The sequence below is a fragment of the Muntiacus reevesi genome, chromosome 3 (genome assembly GCF_963930625.1).
Source record: "Muntiacus reevesi chromosome 3, mMunRee1.1, whole genome shotgun sequence".
Taxonomy (NCBI): Eukaryota; Metazoa; Chordata; class Mammalia; order Artiodactyla; family Cervidae; genus Muntiacus; species Muntiacus reevesi.
In genome coordinates, this window is record NC_089251.1 from 186,232,307 (window position 1) to 186,259,856 (window position 27,550).

The following is a 27,550-nucleotide window of genomic DNA, read 5'->3' on the forward strand; positions in this document are numbered from 1 at the left end:
TGTGCCTAAGGAATGATTGAATCATCAACAAATACTTGCTGTCCTATTGCTTGATGGATACATTTTACTATATTTTTTATTCTCTCTTTAAAAAAAATTTTTTTTTAAATTTATTTGACTGCACCAGGCCTTAGTTGTGACACATGGGATCTTTAGTTGCAGTTTGTGGTATCTAGTTCCCTGACCAGGGATCAAACCCAGGCCTCCCTGAATTAGGAGCATGGTGTCTTAGCCACTGGACCACCAAGGAAGTGCCTCTCTTCTCTTTTGTATAGATTTCATATATTCCTGTGATTGGCTAGATTCAAATGGGAAAGTCACTAACTGTAATTAACTTTGGGCAAGTCAGTCTCTCTCTGGGCCTCCATATTATCATCTATACATGAAGGGTTTGACTGAAAGATCTCTAGGGCCCTTTGCAGCTATATGTTAAACTCTACAATTCTAGGAACTGGCTGTAATCAAATACTATTCTTTGTAAATGTCCAAACATCAAGCATTGCACCTAAAATCTAGGAGGTATACAGTCAGAGATGAATATCATTTTGCTATGCTCAAAAATGCTCTCTCTGCTCCACAAAGCCTGAGAGCTCAGCTGAAAAATCTCAAACAGCTGAGATGATTCAAACACTTCAGGGCTGGAATTATCTGAAACATTATCTCACATGTCTGGTTCCTGGGCTGGGTTGACTTGAAAGCTGGGCTTAGTTGAGGCCGTCAACCAGAGAACCTACTCCTGGCCTCTTTATGCAGCTGGAGGCTCCTCACAACACTGTGGTCTTTAGGCCACAAACTTCTTTACACGGTGGCCCAGGACTCCAAGTCAGACAGTTGTAATGAACAAAATAAAGCAATTTGACCTCTTACGACCTAAGCTCAGAAGTCACATAACAGCATTTTCACTGTGTTATATTGATTGAAGACACAAGCCCAATCAGATTCAAAGCGAGGGGTCATCAACCAGATCCACCTTGTCAATGAGAGCAAATTGAAGAATTAGCAACCATGTTTTAAAATTGTCATAGGCAGATATAAACATATAGATATAGAAATATGTACACATGTGTATATCTCCTTTAATTTTCACAAGCAATCAATTAGGTAGCATTATGTCTATTTTTAGCTTGCCTGGAGTCACATAACTAGTACGTTTCAGAGGCAGAATTCCAGTCCATCTATACAAAGCAATGTTAATTCTACTAAACCATATTAACTGGAGGGAAGACCCCATTCGTTTCAATGCTTATTATTGGCACTCTAATAGTTTTGAGTTGATGTTATGTACATGGTGTCTGATTTCCCTTGAAAACAAAATAAGCCAAATTAGATAAAATTGTGTTCAATTTAAATAAGCATAATTTACAAAAGAGATAAATCCCAGTTAAACTCTGAGAGAGTTTCAAATTGAAGCCAATCCCATTCAGGGATCAATTTACCCTAAGGCACAGCAATTTCTAGGATACTAAGATATGAGGCTCCTGGTTCTTTGTCTCTGCTGGGGCCACTCCCACCATTGGACCTATCTACCCCGATCACTCATCCTTTTGATTTGAATTATCTGAGAAATTGATTCAATTTTTCACTGCATGGGCCTCTTAGAGATAAAGCCAAAGATCGTGCCTGTAAAATGGAGAAAACATAACTCTGTTATAGGCTGCTAATTTCCCTCTAGCATCTTCTCAATCAATACCAATCCCAGTAGCCTACTGCATCATGTACAGAGCATGGCTAGATGACTGACAAGAGCAACCCTCCAAGCCAATGTTCATTTGTGCTCTCCATAGAGAAATAGTTAATGAACATCTTTTGGACAAATCAAATTGAAAATATAACTTCTGACCTCATTTTTAGGAGTCATATTGAACTTGATCTTAAAGGTTGAATGTTGAGAGAAAAAGGAGAGACGTTGCTAAAAATATCCCCCCACTGCCCAAAATTGCATCTAATAATAAGGCTATAAAATCCATTACCATCTAGAGTTTCTAGTTCATTTCTCAAAGTCATTCAGAAGGCAATCTAATTCACAGAAGATAATGACCTTTGTAGAATGCTCTCCTGACCTGCACTATTCATTCCCACTGAGTGGGTACACGTGCATGCACACAGGAGTCTGAATTTGTGTGTTCGCCAGGTTTCCATCAATGAGACTTACACAATGGCAAACTCTTGCTGCCTGTTGAAAGCATCCTGACTCAGGAAAAAAGAGATTGCTGTAATAAGGATGGTCAAGTCTAAAGGGAGTTAAAAGGAATATACCTTCTTTAAAATAAACAAGCTTTGCAGATTCTAAATCCCTTGTATGATTTAAGTGAGGGAACAGAAACAGATGCATAAATGTGAAATCTGGCAGATCCGCAAATTCACTGTTTATGTTGAATGAATTATCACTAATATTCAAATGAGCAGTTACTAACAAATTGATTTTTCCCCTTGGGCTACATGTTGTCACATTGTCACAAGAAAGAGCCAATTTTTTAATACCTTCACGTCAGAAAAGGCTATGTCATAAATATGTGTGATATCTTTATTATGTGGAAACAATGAGAGAAAAAACAAAGGAAGAGACGTCAATGTGTGTGTGGGTTCCTGTGTGGGGAAGCAGGCCCAGGTTAAAAGCAAATAACAGAGAAATGTAGGGAGGAGTCTTGAATTTTTAATCGGTTGCTACAGGGTCTCTTGAACTAAGGAACTAAATTTTGCAATTCTATCTAGAAATCTTTCAGGTAATAGAGATAAATAAAAGTCCAGTTTATTTGGTGATCTGGCTAAAACCACACCATGAAAAAAAATGTCAAGTGCCTTAAATGTGAATTAAATATTATCATTAGGTAAGATTTGCTAAGACAAATACGGGTCTTTTTATTAGATTGTTCTTTTTCTTATAACGACTAGCATATACTTGACATTCAATAGATAGTCAAATCAGATAACATTGAAAATACATTTGCCAATTAGAACTTTTTGCTAGTTAGAAGAATATAGTTAATAAATATCATCTCTGTGAGGAAGCTGGATATCTATGAATTGCATGACTTTTTTTTCTTTTGTAAATGCAGTTAGACTGAAAACCAACTGTAAAGATGTAGTACTTTAGCCTTACTTAATCTCTTAGCTACAAAAAGGATGCCATAGTTACCGGCATCTTTTCTGCAAAGTTCCATGAACCCATTCTGGTTTTGATTCTTCTTACGTACATAATTCTTTCTCTCAAAAAAAAAAAATCATGAACTGATATTCAAGGCTTGATTTTTCTTTTGTAACTTATCCTCTGCTACATGCATGAATTAAATGAAAACTAATTTGGTGAAACCAAAGAATTCTAATTAAAAGAAAGGTTCTTTCCTACATACAAAAATAAATCCGTAATTCCCAGCGGGCTCTCCTAACTCCTAATTGCATACGTACCACTGTGGCTGGAGTTTTAAGCAAATGATCCAGTCATCTGGGTCAAATAGGAATGTAAAACATTTCTCATCATGTGGTCTATTTGTGTCCTTTTCTCCTTAGGGACATTTGTCAATAGATAGATCTTTTGTTGTTTATCTTTTATGTTTCCCAGGTTGCTTTGTGGGGAAAAAAAAAAAAAGAATTCACATTCCATTTGTCAACTAAGCGTATAACACAAAAACAATTTGATCTATGGAAGGTGAACTTTCTAAAAAGTACTACAGCAGTATACCTGTCTTACTTCAGTAAAACCAAAAATGTAGAGTTAGGTATTATTTTACAAGGCCTTTTTATTAATACGCATTATTTGATACTTTTGCTGCAACATGGATGGACCTAGAAATTAACATATTAAGTAAGTCAGAAAGAGAAAGACAGATATCATATGATATCAATTATATGTGAAATCTAAAAGAAAATGATGGAAATGTACTTATACGCGAAATAGAAACAGACTCATAGACATAAAAAACGAACTTAGGGTTAGCCAAGGAGCAAGCAGGAGATGGATAGATGAGGAGTTTGGGATTAGAATATACATGCTTTGATATGTAATGGATAACCCACAAAGACTTACTGTACAGCACAGGGAACTATATTCAGTGTCTTGCAATAACCTATAGTGGAACAGAATATGGAAAAGAATATGTGTATATATGTACAGCTGAATCCCTTTGATGTTCACCCGAAACTAACATAACATTGTAAATCAACTATCAGTGAGATTTATTTTTTGCACTGATACTGACAATTGCCTTATGAGGTAGATGGAATGCATTTTGTTATTGTTTTATAGATGAGGAAACTGAAGTTCAGTGAATTGAAGGGACTTATTCAAGGTCATCGGAGAAGGCAATGGCACCCCACTCCAGTACTCTTGCCTGGAAAATTCCATCGACAGAGGAGCCTGGTGAGCTGTAGTCCATGGGGTCTCAAAGAGTTGGACAGGACTGAGCGACTTCACTTTCACTTTTCACTTTCATGCATTGGAGAAGGAAATGGCAACCCACTCCAGTGTTCTTGCCTGGAGAATCCCAGGGATGGGGGAACCATGGCTGCCGTCCATGGGGTCACATAGAGTCGGACACGACTGAAGCGACTTAGCAGCAGCATTCAAGGTCATACAATTAGGGAAGGGAGATTAGTAACCAGATCATCCAAGTCAATATAGCCTCTTTCCATGTCTTTTATATATTGGTAGTCAGTCCTACCTATTTGCTTTTTTATTCTTTGTGTTATAGTCTAAACATTATACTTGAGAGGAAAAGTAAATATATTCCAAAAAGCAAATAGAGGATTAAGAGATTCTTTTTAACGTGAGAGTTTTTTAATAAAAAAGATGTGTTATCTCAGGGTCTCAATATCATTGACTCTAAAAGAACTGGGAAGAATTAAGGATTATTGGGTCTAATTAGAGCTCAGCACATTAATAATGATGGGAGTTTACTTTATGGTTTAAGAATTTCAAAAATATTTAACAATTCTTACTAACAGCCTGCCGTCAGAGTCACTGATGTTAGCTTTACACAGTGTCTTTGTTTTTTTCAATTCATTTAAAAAACATTCATTGAGTGCCTAGCATGGTCCAGGCACTATAACTGTATGCTGAAACTATAGAAATGAATGAGCATGTTCAATGAAAAAAAAAAAGTAAGAAAATAAATGAATTAAATTGAAACAAGTTTACTATGTAAGCAGGATGTTGTAAGAGTCCAGGAGTTATTTTCTGTTCTACTATAAGACGTAGTCTATGGTCCTTTGTAGATACTAATGAGCTTGGCAAAGGAGAAATTTATAAAGAGTAGTCACTCTGAGTCTACCAGCAGGCAGTTTTATTTATGAAAAGAGAAGCAATAGATGAGAGATGCTTGCTTTTCCCTGAGAAGCCAACACAGTACAGTTAAACACATTGATCTATTATTACAATGATCAAAATATCATCTCAAATAATAGGCTACCTGATCCGGTCAGAACCCCTGCCCTTTGCTTCTCCTTCTGACCAACCTCTACTTACTCTTTAAAGTTCTGAACTAACTTTGAGGACAAATTCCCAGGCCTTCCTCTCTAAACCACTCAGCCACCCCTCCGAACCAAGGTGAAGTTAACACTTGTACATATGGAATCATATATAATATGTATATTCTTATTACATAACATATAAAGGCAGAAAGAGAAGACGGCAACAGAGGATATGTTGGATATGGAGGATATATCCAAATGGCTGGATGGCATCACTGGTGCAATGGACAGGAACTTGGGCAAACTCTGGGAGATGGTGAGGGGCAGGGAGGCCTGGTGTGCTGCAGTCCATGGGGTCACAAAGGGCCAGCCATGACTTGGTGATTGAAAAGCATATATTATATAACATATGTCATTTATAACATACAATAACATATCATTCTTTCCACAGTATGTGTTTCTTCAGCAGGCTGTGACTTCCTTAGGAACATGAACTATTGATATTTGCATTCACGGGACCTACCACAGGATCTAACACAGGCTCAGTGGCAGAGGAGCAGCTCCAGGAGGTGGCATATAGTGGTGAGGAGGGATAGGATTTAGCTTTATCCTCACCTCCTCCTCTCTGGTTTCTATTAACCTTCCCTTCTTCGCTCCAAATAAGTGTACAGTGCACTTAAAACCAGTATTGTGCTATATCAGTGTGGAATCAAGGCAAGGTCCCTAGTTCCCACTTCCAACACAATGCTTAGAGAGGCCTTCTTTTGCATATCACTCAAATTCAATTAATATCTCTTAAATACTTTTAAGGAAGGGGCAGTATGAGAAGCAGGAAGGAATTTGAATGGCCATGATTTATTTTAATCAGATTTAGTGAACCGTAATTTACATAGAGTAAACTTTTCCTCCTTCATATATTAAGTTTGATAAATTTTGACAAATGCATAATCATATGATCCACCCCATCATCATGATAAAGGATATTTCTACCTGCCTCAAAAATTGTCTTTGGGGAGTTCCCTGGTTGCTTAGTGGTTAGAATTTTGTGCTTTCACTGCCGTGGCCTGGGTTTAGTCCCTGGTGGGGGAACTGAGGTCCTACAAACCGCCTGATGGGGACCAAAAAAAAAATTCTCTTCAAACTACCAGAATTTTAATGAACTCTTTAGAAGAACCACAGCAAGCTATACGTGCTGGAGTTTAAACAATATATACTCCTTGCATCTCGGACAACTTAACATATTTCTCTAAAATAAAGCATATATTTTTCTTCAGTTATAATACTATCATGTGGTCATGCTACCTTTTCTTTTGGAAATCTCAAGGCATTTAGCTAACAAGATTTCATTGTTATTCCCTGCCAACCCTGGCCCAGCTCTAAAGATGTATATTCCAATTCAATGAAATCAGTGCATCTCTTTCCCAGTTAACCTTGCCACAGACCGTCTTATAAATATGTTAACAATGTTAGGCATATCTCTTTTAATGAGCTGGCCATTCATTTTATCAAGTAGACATTGTGCCTTTCCCTCATTTATTAATTATATTCCTTTGTGGTGACATTGAAAAGGCTCTACATCCTGGGGACACTCGCTCCATTTGGATATAATAGATACACGGAATGACGCAGCAAACAAGTGAATGACTAAGTTAATAAATGAGTGAATGAACGAGTGAGTGACTGCCTCCATTTCATGGATGAGGCACCTTCTGAGAGGCACCGTGAGGTCAGTCAACTGGCAGAAAGCCACACACTGATGTCGTAGCAGTGCCCAATTGGATGCCAAGATTGTTTGCTTTCTCCATTTAGCTATCAACTTTGTTAAAAAAAAATCCCCATAAAATATCGACAGGAAAAAGTAAACATGGGAAAATTGGCCACACACAAACCACATGGCTCTTCAAAATGAATTGAATGTGCAAAGAATAACATGAGCAAAAAATGAGGAAGGGTAGATTTTCACTTGATGGGGGAAAAAAAAAAAAAAAAAACCCTTTCTCCTCTTATGCATTTTGAGTCCTCCTTTCTGTTAAATGGATTCAGTGACACTTTTTGGTAATGCCCTTTGTATTTTTTGCATAAGCCACTTTGGATATATGCCCATTGTGTGCTTTTTTAAACAGATTCCTTTAGTGGAAAACACACACACACACAGTAATGTTCACAGTTGCCTATTATCTTAGTACAAGTAGGAAGAGGACACTAGCAAGGTTCTACATAATGGAAGATCATCCATTGTTACACTTTATTTTTCTCCACATTTGGTCAGATCGGGAATACATTTGATTAAATTTCCATTGAGAACCGTCCCCTCCCCGCCCCCAGGAATATGTATCAACAGAATTTCGATGAGCACAAAATTTAAACATTCTGCATGTTATATAAAAAAGTCTGATTTAAAGGATCCTAACAAAAAGAAAAGGGGGGAAAGCTATTAAAGTAAACCTCCCGAAGGGAGCCAACAGCTTTTCAGTGCATCCTGCGCTGATGCCTACCCTCCATCCGCGCTGCTCAGATATTCATGAATCGCTGTGTCTTCCAGCACTGCTTCCCCTCTCCCTCTGCTTTTCTGGCGCGGCTCTCCCGCCCCCCTCCCCCCTCCCTTTCCTCTGGCTTCTGCTCTTTCTTACTCCTTCTCTCAGCTGCCTAACTACAGCTCCCGCTGGAACTTGCACAGTCAAAAACATCTCTCCTCTCCGGCAGCCTCCACAAGCGCTTCACCTGGAGCAGAGCGACTCTCCCAGTGCACACGCCGCAGAGCCGCCAGGTAGCTGGGGGCGCGCAGGGGGTGCCCTTCTCCTGCTGGGCAGCAGCCAGAGCCTCTCCTCGGAATCCGGGGCATCCTGGGGTCCTGTTGCGGTGATGCCTGCCTTTTGGAGCCGTGATGGCAAGAGAAGAGCCACTGTCGGTGGAAACTGAGAGCGGGGAGAGGTTGCTGCAGTAGCCGATGCTGCAGAATGTGTGAGTGAAAACCTGAGCCGCGCTGGATTCTCCATCCCGCTCCGTCTTCGTCAACTATTCCAGGAGGCAAGTCGGGAACCAGATGCACTGACCAGGTGGGGGCCACCCTGGATCTGTTAACCGTGAACTCCCCACTGTGGAAAATGGTAAACAAAGACATGAATGGATTCCCAGTCAAGAAATGCTCAGCCTTCCAATTTTTTAAGAAGCGGGTAAGGACAGGTTTTGTTTGCTTCTTTTGTTTTCTGCTCTTGTCTGAAATGCCTTTGATTGCTTGCCGGAGGTAAGCCCGAGTTTCGGTGGCAAAGCCCGGAATGGAAGTCGTGTGTGTCTGGTCGCAGTGGTCCAGCTGGGAAATAGACCTGACTTGATGCAGATTTGGGGGTGGGGGCGCCTAGGCAGAGTTGCTCTGGGAGGAGGGGGTTGGGCTGAGATGTCCTAAGGATGCTTTAGAGCCGGGAAAGGGAATTTCCCAACCAAAGCCACAAGATTACAAGCAGTTTCAAAGAGAATTGGCCTGGGTACAGTTGTTGGCTAGTTGATTTGGCTGGGGACTAATTCCACGGTGCGCTCTCACTCTCTCTTATCTTTGAAGGCTTCAACTTTTCCCACACCTTTCATTCACTCAGTCTCAAGTGCAGCTTTATCATCTTCCTGCCTCAGAAGCAGCAGCTTCTAGCTTCCCAGATCCATCCAGCCAATAACTTGCTGAGTCTCTATCTATGGTAAAAATAGCAAAGGACGAGAATGACCTTTCAGAGAACTGATGGAGTCCAGCATTTTAAATCCTCTATTTCAAGTTGCCTCAATCTTACTTGCTACAACCGTCTTTCTTTTCATGGGCAGTGTGAATTCAAGTGATAATATGGGGTTAGGGTTATGCTGCGGTATACTTTTATTTCTTAAATTCTTGTTCTTGTATTCAGGACGTTAATGTTCACTGCTTGTAAATGAGCAAAGAAAAGGGAGGGGGTTTTCCTTGCGTTTCACAATAAACTCAGTTCATTGTAATGGTCCCACTGGTGGTCTGCGTAAATCTGCAAATTTACACATAAGTGGAAGGTAAGAAATGAATGATTGTTAAGCAACTGATGACTGACATTCCTCCAGCCCCCAGCTGCCCTGGTCTATTTGATACCCTGGGGCAATTCCATCAAAATGATTCTCTTCATTCATTCTCGGTTCCTTCATTCAGGTCTTTCAAGTGCTGCTCCGGAAACACTGCCCTTCACTTAACACCAACAAAACACAGTGAACTGGGCTGGACTACGTCCTGCACCAAATGCGCAAACTGGGAAGGCAGGGCTGGGAGCAGCATGTCCGTCCAGGCTAGACGGCTAACACAGTTTCCCACACACCTGTGACTGAATTCCCATCAGTAGAGCAAAACCTTCCCTAAAGTCCATGGGTCAAAACATATTCATTAAAACCAAAGCAAAACCCACGTTGTCCTGGCTTCTGCTCCAGAGGCCTCAGCAGCTGGCAAGGAGGTTTCCCGCTGGAGGAAACTCAAGTTGAATTGGATGGAGCAAGGCAATGCTACTTCTCAGAGTCCCCCGTGTTTTTCTTAGAGTCCACCGTGTTTCTTCATTTTCCCTGTAGCCAAGATATTTCTTTCCAAGGAAAGGGCACTTTGTAAAAAACAATTTCCAACACAGTAAACAAGTGTTTTGATAATAAATAAACAACGCCAGAGCTCATAACTCAGTAGTTAAAACTCTTTACTCTCATTTAATTAATTAATTTGGTGGTACTGAGGGGACAGTGATGGTGATTTTTTTTTTTGGTTGGTTGGCTTTTGGCTTGTGTTTATTTATTTACTTTAATACTTCTCAATCAGATATATTTAATCAACTGAGTAACTGTCAGGTAGATTTTAAGTTTTCTCTTATTTTCTTTGCCATCAAAATGTGCTATATTAACTGTTAATTTACTATCTAGTTTCTTTTTTGCTTAAAAGCAGAATTTAACAGTAGCCTTCATTTGTTGCCTCTGTAGACCTTGCATTTTGCAAAGAACTAGCCAGGGTACTGATGTCTAACCTGAGTGCTTGCAGAGAAAGAACTTGAAACCAAGGTATGTAGGAGACCTAAGAGACATGGGATCTATCCCTCGGTCAGGAAGATCTCCTGGAGGAAAGCCTGGCAACCCCCTCCAGTATTCTTGCTTGGAGAATCCCATGGACAGAGGAACCTGGTGGGCTACAGTCCATGGGGTCCCAAAGAGTCAGACATGACTGAAGCGATTTAGCACGCACACATGCATCCAACCCAGCAGCTTCATCTGCCTTTGAACCTGGGTCTATCATTTTCTGGAGATAGTATCAGAAACCTCCCCTCTTGTCCTTACTCTTCAAGGACAAAACAGCAGAATATGCCTTTGTGTCAAGTCATGGAGGGCCCTAAGCTATAAAGTCTTTGATTCTTGTCCATACATTATCTTTTCTGAAAGTTCATTTCAGTTTGTACCATGACTTTGCTTTAGGTTTTGCTTTTTGATGCCTTTGTTTGTTTGGGGCCTTTAATTACACAGCTGATATGTAAATAAATGTGTAAAACATTAAGATAATACCCAGGTAAATCCCTCTGCCTCTCTCATCCAGAGGTAAATGTTGGCATCTGTCTTTCCCAGATCTTCTCTATGCATCTTTATGCACATTTGTATACTAGAATGCTTTTGTTCTCAGCTAAGAATAATCCATTTTTCTTATATTCTATTGTTGAAGTTCCACAGATTTCTGCATATTTTATTTTTAACCTACTTAGACAGTCTTACAAAATGAACCTTTGTCCAATGCCCACATTAAACCATGAATAGATCTTGGGAAAAACCCATAGATTTTTTAGGGCTTACTAAAAACATGGAGGTTTGGACCCAAATTTTGAAGGCAGAAAGCTTAACTAGTGCTTCCTACACCTCTGAGACATTTCACAAGAAGCCTAAGAAGGTCGCCAAAAGGGAAGGCAGAATGATCCACCCTGTGATTCATTTAGGACAGTAAGTGTAGCACCATTTATTGAGAGCTTGCTATGTTCTAGAAGTTATGGGTCAAGTGTTTTATATGTATTAGCTCATGAAATCCTCAGAGTCATCCTGTGAAGTAAGAAAACATTAAATGTGCGAAGCACGGCTTAAGACAAATTAAACGACCAGCCTAATATCACTTAACTAAAAAGTAGCAGAACCAAAATTTAAATTTTCTTTGACCCAAAGCCCATATTCTTAATCCACACTTTCTATTTTTGAATCACACTCCCACCCCCTTTTTTCTTCCATAACAGAATATTTTTCTCCCCAAGTAAAATCTTTATGCCATTATGCAATTTATAAAACCTATGAAGGGGACTAGTCCTCAGCTGGCTCTCTCGAAGCTTCTTTCCAACCCTCAGTCATGACTGAGGCAGTTCTGGGGAACCCAGCCTCAAGGAACACAATCTGAAGAAAGGCAGTCCTGGTGCTAGTTCCCCCAAATCCTTTGGATTTATGCTTCCCACCGCCATATCTTAAAAGCTCAACTAAATCAGCTTAATTTCATTTAGTTGAGAATAACTAAGCTAAACTCGGTAAGAATTCTACTTTCATTCTGCATGTGTTAATGGTAAGTTAACATTAGATGCCTATGGATTATTCTTGATTCTTAGAATCTCTGAAAAATTCATTTAAGATAAATGGAAAAATGTCCTTATCAGTTTTATTGTCACAATCTAAGAGCTTTAAAAGGTATAGTGTTTGCTAAAGATAATCCATTTTCATGGATTTAAAGATTTGTTCATGGTTCAGATTCTTGCATGGACTGTAGCCTGCCAGGCTCCTCTGTCTATGGAATTTTCCAGATATTAATACTGGAGTGGGTAGCCATTCCCTTCTTTAGGGGATCTTCCCAACCCAGAGATTGAATCTGGGTCTCCCACATTGCAAGCAGATACTCTGAGCCACCAGGAAAGCCAGCATTATGACTCAGAAAACACCAAAAATGATATTATCTTCAACTTGATAATCCATTTTGAAAATTCCTTAGGTATGTAAATCAGTTCAGTTCAGTCGCTCAGTCATGTCCGACTCTTTGCGACCCCCTGGACTGCAGTAGGCCAGGATTCCCTGTCCTTCACCAACTCCCGGAACTTGCTCAAACTCATGTCCATCAAGTCGGTGATGCCATCCAACCATCTCATCCTCTGTCATCCCCTTCTCCTCCTGCCTTCAATTTTTCCCAGCATCAGGGTCTTTTTAAGACTTCTAAAGACAGAATCACATTATCTTTCATAACATTTCAGAGGATAACTAGGCAGGATGGAATTTTAGATTTGGAATATGCACCTTAGAAACTTATTGACCTGCATTGACCTGCCTATTTTAAAGATGTAGAAACAGTGCTTGACAGGTGAATCGTTTACTCAAGTAAAATGGGTCTAATCCACTCCTCACAGGTAGGGTTTTCACTTCCAGATCAAGTGTCTTTTTTTAATTATTATGCTCTCAAACTGGCTCAGCGCTTCAGGCCTCATTCATTCATTCTTTAAGAAATAGAGTAGGGACGAAATCCAGTTCATCTACCTAGTACTAACTGCCTCGTGACCCCCAATTTTGACAAGATACTTCTTGTTGAACTTGTTTTGATTCAGTATATCATGATTTTGTGCATTTGAACAATCAATCTTTTGCATTGCTTTTTACTGATGACAACGTTTTATAATGACTATCACTTATGCTTACCCCGGTGGCTCAACAGTAAAGAAATTGAGTTCAATGCCAAAGATGCAGGAGACCGGAATTTGATCCCTGGGTCAGGAAGATCCTCTAGAGTAGGAAATGGTAACCCACTCAGGTATTCTTGTTTGAAAAAGCCCATGGAAAGAGGAGCCTGGCAGGTTACAGTTCATGGGGTCACAAAGAGTCAGACACAACTGAGACTGATGACCACCACACTTACACAGCCCTAATATTGCTGATCCCTGCTCTCACAGGCTGAAGTATATTACACATTTAATTTAATTTCTCAAACATGAAAAGCCTATGGGAGATACTATTGTTATCCCAATATGGCAGATGAAGAAATGTCGTGGGCCGAGGTAGAGGGAGTAATCCTACATCATACAGCTAGTTTGTGGGAGAGTCAGGGGTTGGATCAAAGCACATGGCTGCAAAGTCTGTATCCTTCACCACTGCACATCCTATCTGTGATGTTAAACAATCCAGTGTGGTCAAAGGAGACTTGAAGAGGTCTGATGGCCCTAGCTTCCTCCTTTCTCTAAAAATGATGGGGAATAAAGCAAAGGGTTTCAGGCTAGTTATGATGTTCCCTCTAGCAGAACAGAGAAACAAGATCAACCTCCTCTGAAGTGGTTATTCTCCACCACCGTTTCAAACACTTCATCCCTTTATATTTTACTTCCCTTGACTGTTCTATTTGTTGCTGTTCAGTCACTAAGTCGTGTCTGACTCTTTTTAACTCCATGGACTGCAGCATGTCAGGCTTCCCTGTCCTTCAACTCCTGAAAGCAGCTGAATTGGAATGATAATAAAAGTCCTTTTCTTATGGGAAGCTCTTTACGTCTTCTCAGGGGGCTATTGAATGTTTCCTAAGGGTCAAGCCTCGCTAGTACAACACTTTACTGGTATAGTCGTCCCAATCACTCCATTATGCCCGTTTCACAGCCAAAGAAATTGAGTCAGAGAAGTTGAGTAAGCAGTTCAAGGTCACGGTGCTAGAAAGAGGTATAGCCAAAATCCAAACTCAGGCAGTCGGCTTTAGCACCACCAGTATTTCCATTCGAGCCACTGCAGTAAATGACAGTGAGGCAATGACCTCTGTAGGGATGGCTTTTCCCACTGAAAATTGTCCGTAAATTCCATCCAGAGAGGATTATGTGGGGTGGAGCGAAGCTGGGAGACCATGGTGGTCACAGCTGTGGTGAATGACATCTCCCCCTGGACTCCTAGAATGACTTCCCACTGGAAGGCAGTAGGAATCAGAAGTCTGTCTTGGATTTCTCCAAGATATATTTAATCATACTTCCTGAAGCCACAGTGGAGATTTCAATGGCTTCTACTGTACTGTCTTCAGAAGTAGCTAAAGTCTGAGCCATTTGAGTCACCCCTGTGTGCACTCGAGGGCATAGAACACAACTGTAGTCACCCTATGCTGTAAATGTAGGACGCACCGGGAGCTCCCACAGGGCAGGAAGGTCCTTAAGGATAGAGAACCCGTTATCTTGTTCTCTATATCCCCGCCTGTGTGTGCGTGTTAGTTGCTCAGTCGTGTCTGACTCTTCATGACTCAATGGACTGTAGCCCGCCAGGTTCCTCTGTCCATGGACTTCTCCAGGCAAGAATAATGGAGTGGATAGCCATTCCCTTCTACCGGGGATCTTCCCAACCCGGGAATCAAATCTGGGTCTCCTGCATTGCAGGCAGATTCTTTGCCATCTGAGCCACTTCTATATTCCTTACTAGTCAAATCATATTTGTTAAATGAATGTATGAATCAAATAAATCAATGAATCCCTGTATTAAGTGATCCCTAAGTGGTTTCTATCTTGAGATAGATGAATGGCTTAGGAAGGTAATGCATTTTAGTTCTGTGTTTAAATGTGGATAATATATGTGAGGACTTTGAAAAATAACTTAAATCCAACTCGAAGACAAGTTGTCACTTCACTTAGCAGCTGGCAGGGAACCTTGAACTCGGCTCATTTAATGATCAGTGCCCACACCACAACTTTTTTTGTGTAATGATTTTCTTGTCGGGACAAACAAGGCAGACATAGTCATGATTCACTACTCTCTTTTGATTTTATATTAATATAAATCACTGACTTCAACACTATGCATTATGCATTGTGTATTCTCTTACCTAGAATCCTTAAAGCATTTTCCCAATTATTATGGTTTTTCCTCATTTTTCAATGTGCTCTTAGGAGCCCCTTAGTGTGAAGAGAACTTTGAAGCCAAGTGGTCTTTCCTGCTTTGCACAGTGAGTCTTAGGGGGTTTGGACTGCAGCAGGGACTGGCTAGTTTGGTTGTGCTGGGGGATGACTCTTTAGCAGCACAGTACACAGGTAAAGAGTAGCAGGTATTTGTCACTTCGGCAGTTCTCAAGAAAGCCCAGGATAGTTAGGCTCTCATTCTGCCACAATGCTTAGAAAATATTGTGAAAGGAAAGTGAGTTCCTTAAAAGTTCCACTTTTTGGAGAACAAGTACATATAAGCGGTTGTAAGAGACATTCTGAGTGCACCCATATCTTATGATCTGTAAATGCTTAACAAAATAAAGCAAATCTAAAATGGAGCATGGCGAATCATTGAAACACATGCCCTCATTTGGAGATTTCTGATTATAGAAGTGTAAGGGGAAGAACTGATAGGAACTGAATGGACAGAAAAGCTTAATCAGTAATTTAAGTGAAGCTAAAGATAGTTTTTTTTTATTAAAGGAAATATCATGATGTTATCTTTTTTAAAGTGTGATGTATTTTTATGCACACTAGTTAATCCAAACAGCTAAGCAATACTTTTTTTTCCCTCTGGCCGTGCCTTGAAGCTTGTGGGATCTTAGTTACCTGACCAAGGATTGAACCCCAGGCCACAGTAGTGAAAATGCTGAGTCTTAACCATTGGACCACCAGGGAATTCCTGAAGTCAATGTTCTTAACACTGCCAGATAAGGAGAAGCCTCCTGACTTACGTGGGATGCTGCTTCCTACTTGCTAACTAGAACCTTGGTTCCTAGCTTGGAGCATAGAATCCCCACCAATGATGGGATAAGGATGTTTGTCCCTTGCATGGAGTTGAAGAAGGCTAAGTTCACAGGGCATACGGTTTCTCTAAGGGCTTTAACTGGAGCAGTGGCCATTACTTCTCTGGAGAGTCCCATCCTTCAGAAGTCCAATCCTCCCTAGCAGAAAAGCAGGTTGCCCAGGTCCTTAGACTCAGTGTATCCGCCAGACCTGGGAACAAGAAGGTCATCTGCCACCCACCTCCCTAGATCCTTGGTCTAAGGGCAGGTGGCCCCAGCCATTGGCCAGCTTCCTCTGGCAGCCTACACAGTGAGCTGGCCGATTTTGAAAGCTTCTGTGTAGGAGGAAGAGGAGAAGGAGGCGCGAGGACGGCAATGGAGAGAGCAGCCAGCCAGGCGGTGAGGTGCGGCCTTGGCTTCCTTCTGCAGCGGCTCCGGCATTTATGGACAGGGTTACTATTAGTGTTTGTTTTCTCTCTCACCTATTTCTTCACAGCATTCTGAAATGATTTCATAAGTATTTACAACAAAGAGAAATGAAAATCAAGGCTGTAACTAGGACGGCAGGAGAATCTTCCCCTTGGTGATGCAAGATGCCAAAATATTACTCTAATTGCTTTCCAGAGCCTGCTGTGACATTTTTCTGGGAAGAGTCCGCTGAGCTATTTTTATAGCATGGGGGTCACCTTGGTCTCTTTTGTCCTCCTAAGTCAGGGCAGTCACCCAAATGCCTTTGTTTGCGGGATGACTAGTCATAAGGTTCTTTTCGTTTTCTCTTCCTCTAGCCCTCCTCCTCTTCTCTTTTTCCTTTTCTCCCTCCACCCCTCTCTCTTTCTCTCCTGTCTCTGAAAGATAAGCTCACATCAAGGCCAGAGAGGAAAGCTTGACAGAAAGTACCCCCAGACTCATGTTCCACAGGGACCGGGGAACCTGCATTCTTCTCGCTCAGCAGCTTCAGGAATGTCTTGCCACCTCCGAGTCTGGTAGAGTGAAATCAGCCAGTATCAAAGATCCTGACAGCGCCAAGATTTTAGTTTCTAGAAATAGCAAGATAAAAAGGGCCCCCAAATAGTTAAAACATTTGAAGACTCAAATTTTGGGGGAACCAACTTTAAAATATTTCGAGAAGGAAAAAAATCGTTCAATATGTGAAAGTATGTATTTTCAACGTTTTCTAGTCACAAATATCTTTTCTATAGACTGCTCTTTCTGAAAATTGAATATCCTTTGAAGCCTAAATCTTTCTAGACCAGTACTAATTTGGGTTATTTGTGGGGGGGAAAAAAGTGTAAGGAAGAAAACTCAGTATGTAGCTTCAAGAGTGGTTAAAAGATTCAAGTAAAGCTAAGTAACAAAACAATGAAGAGGTAGTCTGAAAGTAAAGACATTAGAAATGAACTCTCTTTACAGTCTCTTATAGCTTCTCTGAAACCTCGAATATAAACTCCCTGAGCCCAGAGATTTTGTCTGTCTTATTCAGATCTTTGCCTGAGTGTCTGGTACATACTATTATATATGTAGCAAACATATGTCAATAGTATATGTTTAATGGATCAATAAAAACAAAAGGGCTTGGGGAGGGCAGATGAAGTGTAATTATAATAACAATACTCAGTTAAACAGAGAGGGCATTGATAATGAGAAAGAATTTAAAGAGAATTTTAATATCCATTTTTCACTGCTTTAAATAGTGCCGACATCGCAACCCATAAAAGTGAAGAAGAACTAGAACCCAAGGCATTAATGAATTAAGATACTCTAACACAGGTAGTGAAACAATGTTTTTGTTTGGTCAGGCTTGGTAGAAACTAGATTTGAGCACAGAATTTGAAACTGGATTCTATTTTGATGATTGGGTTAGTATTTTTATGCTGCTAGATATAAATGACTTTTTAAATATCCTTGTAACAACAAGAAAAGCTGAATGAATATATTAGTATTTTACTGAAGAATATGTTTAACAAAATTGTAAGGCTTAAGGAGTTAAGAGATATCAAAGATATTAGTCAGTTCAGTTTAGTCGCTCAGTTGTGTCTGACTCTTTGCAACCCCATGGACTGCAACATGCCAGGCTTCCCTGTCCATCACCAATTCCCGGAGCTTGCTCAAACTCATGTTCATCAAGTCGGTGATGCTATCCAACCATCTCATCCTCTGTCGTCCCCTTCTCCTTCTGCCTTCAATCTTTCCCAACATCAGGGTCTTTTCCAGTGAGTCAGTTCTTTGCATCAGGTGGCCAAAGTATTGAAGTTTCAGCTTCAACTGTCAGTCCTTCCAATGAATATTCAGGACTGGTTTCCTTTAGGAGTGACTAGTTGGAGCTCCTTGCAGTCCAAGGGACTCTCAAGAGTCTTTTCAACACCACAGATCAAAAGCATCAATTCTTCGGCACTCAGCTTTCTTTATAGTCCAACTCTCACATCCATACATTACTACTGGAACAACCATAGCTTTGACTAGATGGACCTTTGTTGGCAAAGTAATGTCTCTGCTTTTTAATATGCTGGCTAGGTTGGTCATAGCTGTTTTTCCAAGGGGCAAGTGTCTTTTAATCTCAAGGCTGCAGTGAATTTGGAGCCCAAGAAAATAAAGTCTGTCACTGTTTCCATTGTTTCCCCGACTATTTGCCATGAAGTGATGGGACTGGATGCCATGATCTTAGTTTACCATCATTAAAGACATCTATGGCACTTAATTCATGGAAGTAGATTATAGAATTTCTAATTCATCTCTCGGTGAGAAGTAAGAAAAGCTTCCAGAAACTATCTTTGATTTTCATGGAAATAGTTTCCATCAGTTTCTTGGGGCTTCCATAACAAACTATTTTCATGGAAATAGTTTCCATCAGTTTCTCGGGGTTGCCATAACAAACTATCACAAACTGAGTGGCTTAAGCAATAAATTTGTATTGCCTCACAGTTCCGGAAGCTAAGAGTTTCAGAAGAAGGGGTCAGCAAAGTTGCTTCCTCCTGAGGGCTGCAAGGCAAGGATCTGTTCCAGGCTCTCTTCTGTGCTTCTGGATGGCCATCTTCTCCCTATATCTTCCCTCTATATTTATCTGTCCAAATTTTCCCTTCTTAGAAGGACACTGTGTGTGTGCTCAGTCACTCAGTTGTGTCTGACTCTTTGGAGCTCATGGACTGTAGCCTGCCAAGCTCCTCTGTCCATGAAATTTTCCAGGTAAGAACACTGGAGCGAGTTGCCATTTCCTTCCCCAGGGGACGCATCTCCTGCATTGGCAAGTGGACTCTTTACCCTATCACCACCTGGGAAGCCCTTTATAAGGACATTAGTAAGTTGGATTAGGGCCCAACTTATTTTAACTTGGTTACCTTTGTAAAGGCTCTATCTCCAAATAAGTTCACATTCTGAAGTTCTAAGGTTAGAATTTCAATATAATGATTTGGGAGTTGGACAGAGTTCAACCCATGACCAAAGTTTTTCTTTATCATTGAAGTTTCAGTTATATATGAAATGGAGAACATCCCAACAGGATGGGCTCTAAGGTATAATTTTTTACTTTGTCAAAATCATTTATAAATTCTAGGAAACAAAATATTGCAGGAAATCTATCACACTGGAGAGTATCAGGTTATATACAGGGGTCTGGTACATGAGAATATGTTTTTAAAAATATGGGGATGTGTTAGAAGTAGAAGTAAGTAGTAATTTAGAGGAAAAAAATTGCTGCTAAATGTTATGTAATAAAGCTTTAGGAGCTAGATGACTGATAAGATGTTTAATACAGCATCAAAGAACTTGCAACTAAATAATAATGATCTGTAAATGAATTTCTCCAAAGAACATCAAAATAATTGCTTTCTCTTCCAACCACTTAACCTAAAAGATTAAATGTTACATAGTAAGAACCAGGACCTGGCACTTACCATATACAAGGCCTTGCTTATCAGCTCTGACAAAGCAGTCATATCTAATTTATTTGTCTATTAGTCAGTTTCTACGTAAAAGGGCCCACACCTTCTCACCTTGCCACTAATAAGATGCTGAAGCCATTGCTAATAATTAGTCTTCTAGCACAAAGAAAACACATTAAATCAGTCATCTGAGAGTAACCCTTGGACCTAATCTCAATTAGATGGAATTTTTTAATCTGATATCTTGACAGCTCTTGCTGTTATGTATTTTATTCTTTTCCAAAAATCAGAACAATGAAAATTTCTAGCCTTGTCTTTCTTTCTAAAGTCATTATCTTTCAAATAACAGGTTCAGAATTAGTGTTGAAACTACCCCCATTTTGTTTTTTGTATTATCATCATCAACAGCCACCATGAATTTAGCACCTATATGTGTTAGGCATTATGGTAGGAATGCAGATATAAAAATTATATCTTCCTTTAACAAATACCTACTCTATAGCACAGGGAACTAAACTCAATTATCTTGTAATAATCTGTAAGGGAAAAGAATCTAAAAAATTATATATAACTGAATCTCTTTACTGTACACTTTAAACTAACACAACATTGTAAACTAACTATTCTTCAATTAAAAATAAGAAAAAAGAAAGCCTATTTACCTTCAGTCTCATCTTACCCCATCCCCAGGAACTTGGATCACATCTCTCTGGTATATACTCTTTATAATGCCTTGTACTTTTTATTATGGCACTTGTAAATCTGTAATCACATATTGGTATATCTAAAATTAATGTCCTTTACATCGATTAATATCCTCCTGGACTATGGCTCAAAGGGTAAAAGCATCTGCTTGCAATGCGGGAGACCCAGGTTTGATCCCTGGGTTGGGAAGATCCCTTGGAGAAGGAAATGGCAGCCCACTCCAGTACTCTTGCCTGGAAAATTCCATGGATGGAGGAACCTCGTAGGTTACAGTCCATGGGGTCACAAAGAGTCAGACACGACTGAGTGACTTTACTTTCACTTTCCTGAACTATGATCTCTATGAGGACAAGGACCTTCTCTCTCTTTTGCTTCCAATTATACCCTCAGGTCTTGGCACTGGGAGGGTTATCAATAAATCCAATTTATTTATTTAAAAATAAATTGAAACAAAAAGATAGGATATTAAGAAATGCTAATAATAGGAGAGAAGAGAGAGGAATTAATCTTAAAACCCCTATTGAAATGAAAAGTCCCTTGTATTTAATTCTGCTTTGTTTTAAGTGGAGGCATATGTGAACACTCTGTGTCTGAGACACATTTATATTCTAAATGACATGTCTTTGGAAGCTGTTTTTTTTTTTTTTTTTTTTTCCTATCATTTACTGTTCCCTGTGAAGAGATCTACATAATAAATTGCCCTTATAATTTAGCAGTAGGCGAAAGATTCTTCTTTTCTGAAAGAAATCACAGTTAGCATGATATAATCCCACAGGTTTGCCTCAGTTGCCAGGAAACTCAAAGCTAAATTTAAAGGTAAATTTCAGTGAAAAAATCAGACAAATCTTCAGAAATGACTTCTCAGTTGCTGAAGTTGGTTTTGAGCTCGTATTTTTATTTTAATTCTGTTGTTTCTCACTGTAAACTGCCTCAGATGGTCTCTAAACCATGATAGATGGTATATTTAATATAAAGAAAAAAGCAAACAGGACCTATCAAGGATGAGTTCCAACTATTAAAAAAGTGGATAATGATTACACAGATGCATCACTATGATGATACACAGCATACACAGAAGAAAATGTAGTTTTAAACCATGAAGTGCTTCTCCTCTAGTTTTTCTTCTTGAAAATGCTGCTTGTTTCAGACCTAATGAAATTAACCACTGGACCACAGAGCTAATGGGTTTATCATCTTGGCTGTCCTACATCAGCCACTGGGACTCAAAGTAAAACTGTAGGAATGTTTACCCTTTGTCCCACCAAAAGAGAGCATACTTTTTTTCACCCAAAATGTACTATGTTTGTGTTGTCTATTGTTTGCATAACAAAATAACCCTCCTCAAAAAAACACCCCAAATTGAGTGCTGAAAACACCCCCCCCCTTTTTTTTTCTTCTTTTTTTTTGGCTTATGATCCTATGGATCAGGAATTCAGGTTGACTCATTAGAGTAGCACTGTTCCATGATGCTGGCTGGGTCCTTTCCTGGGCTGCGTTCAGCTGGTGGCTAGGCTGGGCGGGCAAGTCCAAGAAAGCTTCACTCTCATGTCTGTTCCTTGTTGCTTCTCTCTTGGCGTCTCTCTCTCTTTATGTAGCTTGACTTTCCTCACAGCGTCATGGGCTTAAAGACGGTCAAACTTCTTAAAGGGACATTGGCTTCCGAGAGGATATATTCTAAGAGCAAAGTGGAATCTGCCAATCTCATAAGGCCCAGACTTGGAGGTTCTACAGTGTGACTTCCACTGCATTTGATTCATTAAGAAAGTCACAGGGCCAGTTCAAACTGGAGACGTGGAAACATAAACTTCGCCTCTCAGTGGAAAGAGCAGCAATTTACTTTTACTACTATTGAATATTTCTATTTGTGCCATTTAGCCATAGTGTAATTGTCCAAATTGTGTCCAATTGCATTGACTTTATCTCTAAACATTTTTTTAAATTTATGCATTTGGCAGCATAAACTTTTAGTTGCAGTATGTGGGATCTTTGATCTTCATTGCACATGCAGGATCTTTAGTTGCAGCATGCAGGAGCTAGTGCCCTGTGATCAGGTATTGAAGTCAGACCCCCTGCATTGGGAGCCTGGAATCTGAGCCACTAGACCGCCAGGGAAGTCCCACCTCTAAACTTCTAAAATCAAAACATTCTGAGTTATACTAAAAAGTAGCTTAGTATCTCAGTCATGTCCGACTCTGTGACCCCATGGACTGTAGCCCACCAGGCTCCTCTGTCCATGGGGATTCTCCAGGCAAGAATCCTGGAGTGGGTTGCCATGCCCTTCTCCAGGGGATCTTCCCAACCCAAGGATCAAACCCAAGTCTCCTACATTGCAGGCAGATTCTTTACCATCTGAACCACCAGGGAAGCCCAAAAAGTAGAAGAAACACCCAAACTTTTATAGGACAAAACTATTAAGTCCTCCTAATAGCGATCAGACAAAGCCAGTTAGATTCTTAGCTGCATTCTTACCAGCTTTGTAATATTGGCAAACGGGAAGTTCTAAGTCTATTGACTTATCTGTAAAATGGGTTTTAATGACAACTCTTAACCTCTTAGAACTGTTGTCAGAATTAAATGATATAATGTGTGTAAAGCATTTGACCTCAGTGCCTAGTATATACTAAGTGCTCAAAGCATGTTAGATATTATCAAGACAGACCTCAATATTATGACCTACCTTTCTAGCCTACCTTTCTACACATTCTGTTATGGTGTAAGTTGTAATTTTACTTATAAGTCTACTTGTAAGCATGCTGCTCTCAAACCACTTTGCTTTTGGATTTTATTGCTTAAAGGTCATTTCTCAAAAGACTTCTGCATGGTCAGTAGGCTCACACTTTTACTAAGTTATTTAGATGCTTCCAGAGGCTTAAGAACTAGGGAACACAATTAATTTATCTTCTATGGATACTTCTCCCTAGAGCAACTGCAGTGGTCCAGCTTCATTGCTGAAATAATATTTCATTTGCCCAAGATCTCTTTAAATCAAATGACACCAAATGACTCTGCTTCCTTAGCTATATGTGCACAAAGCACTGAGGAAAGAACAGATGCCTAAACCCATAGGTCCAACATGTAATCAGTCATTAATGCCATTTGATCTGAATTTAATGCCAGGTTTTCCTTTCTAATCTGTCTTGCATTGCCAAGTCAAGACTTGATAAGAGTTTGAAATTCTAAATCAGAAGGCATTGTAACTCATGAACACTCAGATGACTTTTAAAATGCTTTTCCGACTCCCCTTCATGAAAATATTTCTTATTAAAGGCTCAGAAACTTGGATTGCAGTGAATTTTCATCCCTCTGTTTAAACTCTAAGATCAAGCTCTTTGGTATTTCTCTTGTCATGTGGACATTTATCCATCATCTCAGCTTCCTCTTTCTTGGCATGCCGCCCAGTGGACCACTCTTGCATGAAAAGCTCATGGCCCAGGACTGACCAGGCTGTCCTCCTACCTCTGGGCTATTTCTTAGTTCCATTTCAGGCTCCTCCTCTCCATTCTATGGGATTCTGGGGGAATATGAGAGTGGTTCTGGTTGCATGGTTGGCTAACTTGCCTATCTCTCTCTTTCACCATCTCTTTCTCTTTTCTCTCTCCCTCTCATTCCCCATTTTTCTCGTTTTCTACTCTCCTTTCTCGCCCCTTCCTCCCGCTTCTTGCAACACGCCGATTTATTCATTCCTGTGCTTTAAATTCAATCCATATGTCTTTCTTAAATTGATCAGTTCTCTAAATGTCTGATTCCTATTCCCAGTTGCCTACTTAATATTCCTGTTCAAATGTCTCACAGATAACTTGAATTAATCATGTCCAAAAATTGAATTCTTGATTTTTCTTCCTAATTTTATTCCTTCTCCAATTTCCCCCAGCTCAGTAGCTGAAATTGCCAAAGACTGATTTGTTACAGCCAGAAACCTAAACATATTCCTCTTTCTTTTCTTCCAATATCAATGCAATAAATTAATTAGCACATACTATTGAGTTTACCTCTAAAACAACTTTTGTTTTTAATCCCCTTCTCTTTATTTCCAGGGCTTTGGTGCAAGCCACCCCCATCACCTTATCTTTTGGACTCTTTAATAAAAAGTCTTTTTCACTCTCATCTCTAAATCCACTCCTCCTTGCCTTTCCCCTCCTTGACTATCCCATTAAGAAATCTCTGCACTTTAGTCAGATTATAGTGGAGATTTTCTTGAGGAAAAAAGGCAGTGAAAGAGGACAGAACTTCTCCAGAGTCTGGTAGAGAAGTAGCAAACTTGGCCTTAGAAGCTGAAGTTCCTTCTTTGTGGCAATAAATTCTTTCAGATATCTACTGTTGTTGTTTGGTTTTCTCCTTTTCTTGATGTACTTTTTTTTTTTTTAATTCAAAGAAGTATTTCATTTTGTGAAGAACTGAGGTATTTGGGCCCTCTTGAGAATAGCTGATGCTAATATGCTTTAGCTTAAATTACATTATTCATCCCCACCTACCACAGGGCAAAAATAAAGTCATAATTTTGCTAATTGCAAAGCTACCAGAGGCTTCAAAACCCTGTCAGAAGGAAATGGCCTAATTCTTTCTCTGAAACTAGAATGAACAGACATATCTAGACACCGTTTCCAAATTTGGAAATCTTTTTTCCAGATTGGAAATCTTTGTTAGTTGGCTTATGAAGCAGAAGCATAAACTAATATTAGGAACCATATTTTTGTATAGGTTTTACTATAATGTCAGCTGACCGCTTTGGATGGTTTAAGTCCTCCACATTTGGAACACATTCAGCATCCCTAATACCTTATACCCTATACTCCTTGGCATAACTCATCACCTCTGTTATCTCAGGAAGGTAGACACTAGGCCTCCATGTCAGTCTTACCATTCTTCTACCTGAGAAGTCTTATTGTTGCCTATCCCTCACTCTTACTCACACTCAACTAAATTCTACACTTTTTTCCTCGTCAGCTATAGTTTCATGAGATCCATAACACTTAACCAGATATTAGAAATTGCATGGGTTACTTTCTTCAAATGCCTATTCAACTCTTAGTAAATTCTGACTTATAATAATTACCCTTTAGTGACTGATTATATTTACCCACAAGTAGCATTTTTATAGCCCTTAATTTAGAAAATGTTCAATGGTTTCTTTCTCCCTGTGTCTAATAATTCAGCAATGCACGTAGGTGTCCTTAGCCTTTCTTTACCAACAAGGATTCTGGGCATCAGAAAGATTAAGTAACTTCCCCATGGTCACACAGATAAGAAGGTCCACATCAATTGGTGACATTTGAGATTCTCTTTCCATTACATCACATCACTTCTCTAGCAACTGCTGTGGTTTTTCACTGGGCATTTTATACTCATCATCTATTATTGCAGGAACTTCAGAAAATGGAAATGGAGTTCTTTATTTTCCTGCTAACATTTGTCAGATTCTTTGGTCTGGGATTTTTTTTTTTTTTTTTTTTTTTTTTGGTCAATTCTATCTTCTAAATAGCTCTGGCTCCCACTTTCCTTACTTACTGAGCGCCTGCACTGCCTCTTCCCTAGCTCAGCCCCCCTCCATTCTTCCCTGAAGAATTGCTACCACTGTTCAGCTGGCTTCCTGTGGCCAGTTTTACCCCCACAGAATCCTCCAAACTGCAGTCTGGAAGAATTTTCTAGAACACATGTTGGAGCTTGATACAACCGCACTTTTAACACTTCAATGTTTCATCATAGTTCTCAAAATAAATTTCTAACTCCTTAGTATTTTATGTAAAGCTTACCAACACCTGGCCCTTGCTTACTTCTCTCACCCCTCCCATCTTTCTCTTTTTCCTCCTTCCTCATCCACAAATTTCATTCTCCAAGCATGTAGAATAACTTAATTTTTTCCATCTATATATCTCACCATCAATCCTGGGGCTCATTATCTGGGGTTTGCAGAGAGAGATGTCTCTGGATGGAATCCAGAAACTTGGACGGACAAAACTTATGTTTATTTTCACCAAACTAACTGAACTTTAGTACTTCCTCCGATTATGAATGTAACCCACAAATGACAGTAGTATTATTAGGACCCGTAACTTTATCACTAATAGAAATCACATATATTTTCATATCACATGGCAACTGTTGAAGGTACTACAGTATATTATGTATGATTATCATTACAGAGAAATTTATAGTTGTTATCATCTCTCATCTAAACCTTGGTACCTAATACATCAAGAAATAATCACATATAGTGCTGAGTATATAGTACTGAAATATCTTAAAAATTTTGCTAACTGCAGTTTAATACAATCAATTGCCTTTGTAATCATTTGTGTTTTACTTTATTCATTAAAAACTTATTCTAGGAAGGGACCCCTTGGCTTCACCAGATTGTCAGAAGGGTTCAAGGCCCAGGAAAGGCAAGATCCCCATCATCATGGTTCCCCTTGCTTAGAATGTTCTTTTGAACTCCACACTCTTCACCTGGTCAACTCTCATTCATTTCCCTGAATGTGATTTATACTTTTTTTCCCTTTCAGTTTGGGTATACAGCAGGCATACAAAATCTTAGTTCCCCAGCCAGGGATTGAACCTGTGCCCCCTGCAGTGAAGGTGCAGAGACCTAGCTACTACATCACCGGAAAAGTCCCAAGGGTAGGATTTAAAGGTAGCCCTTGAAGGTCTTTTCCCTGGTCCTCCAAGACTGGGAGAACTTCATGTCTGTTTTGTTGGCAGTGAACTTTGCTCAATTATGGACTTATTTCACTATGGTATGATTACCTTTCAATCAACTGACTCTAACACACATTCAAGGCCAGCCCAGTGGCTTTATCTCTGTTATATCCACCATGTCCAACACGTAGAGGTGCTCAGTGGTCTTCTGTTCAACTGATTCTCACCCCATTTT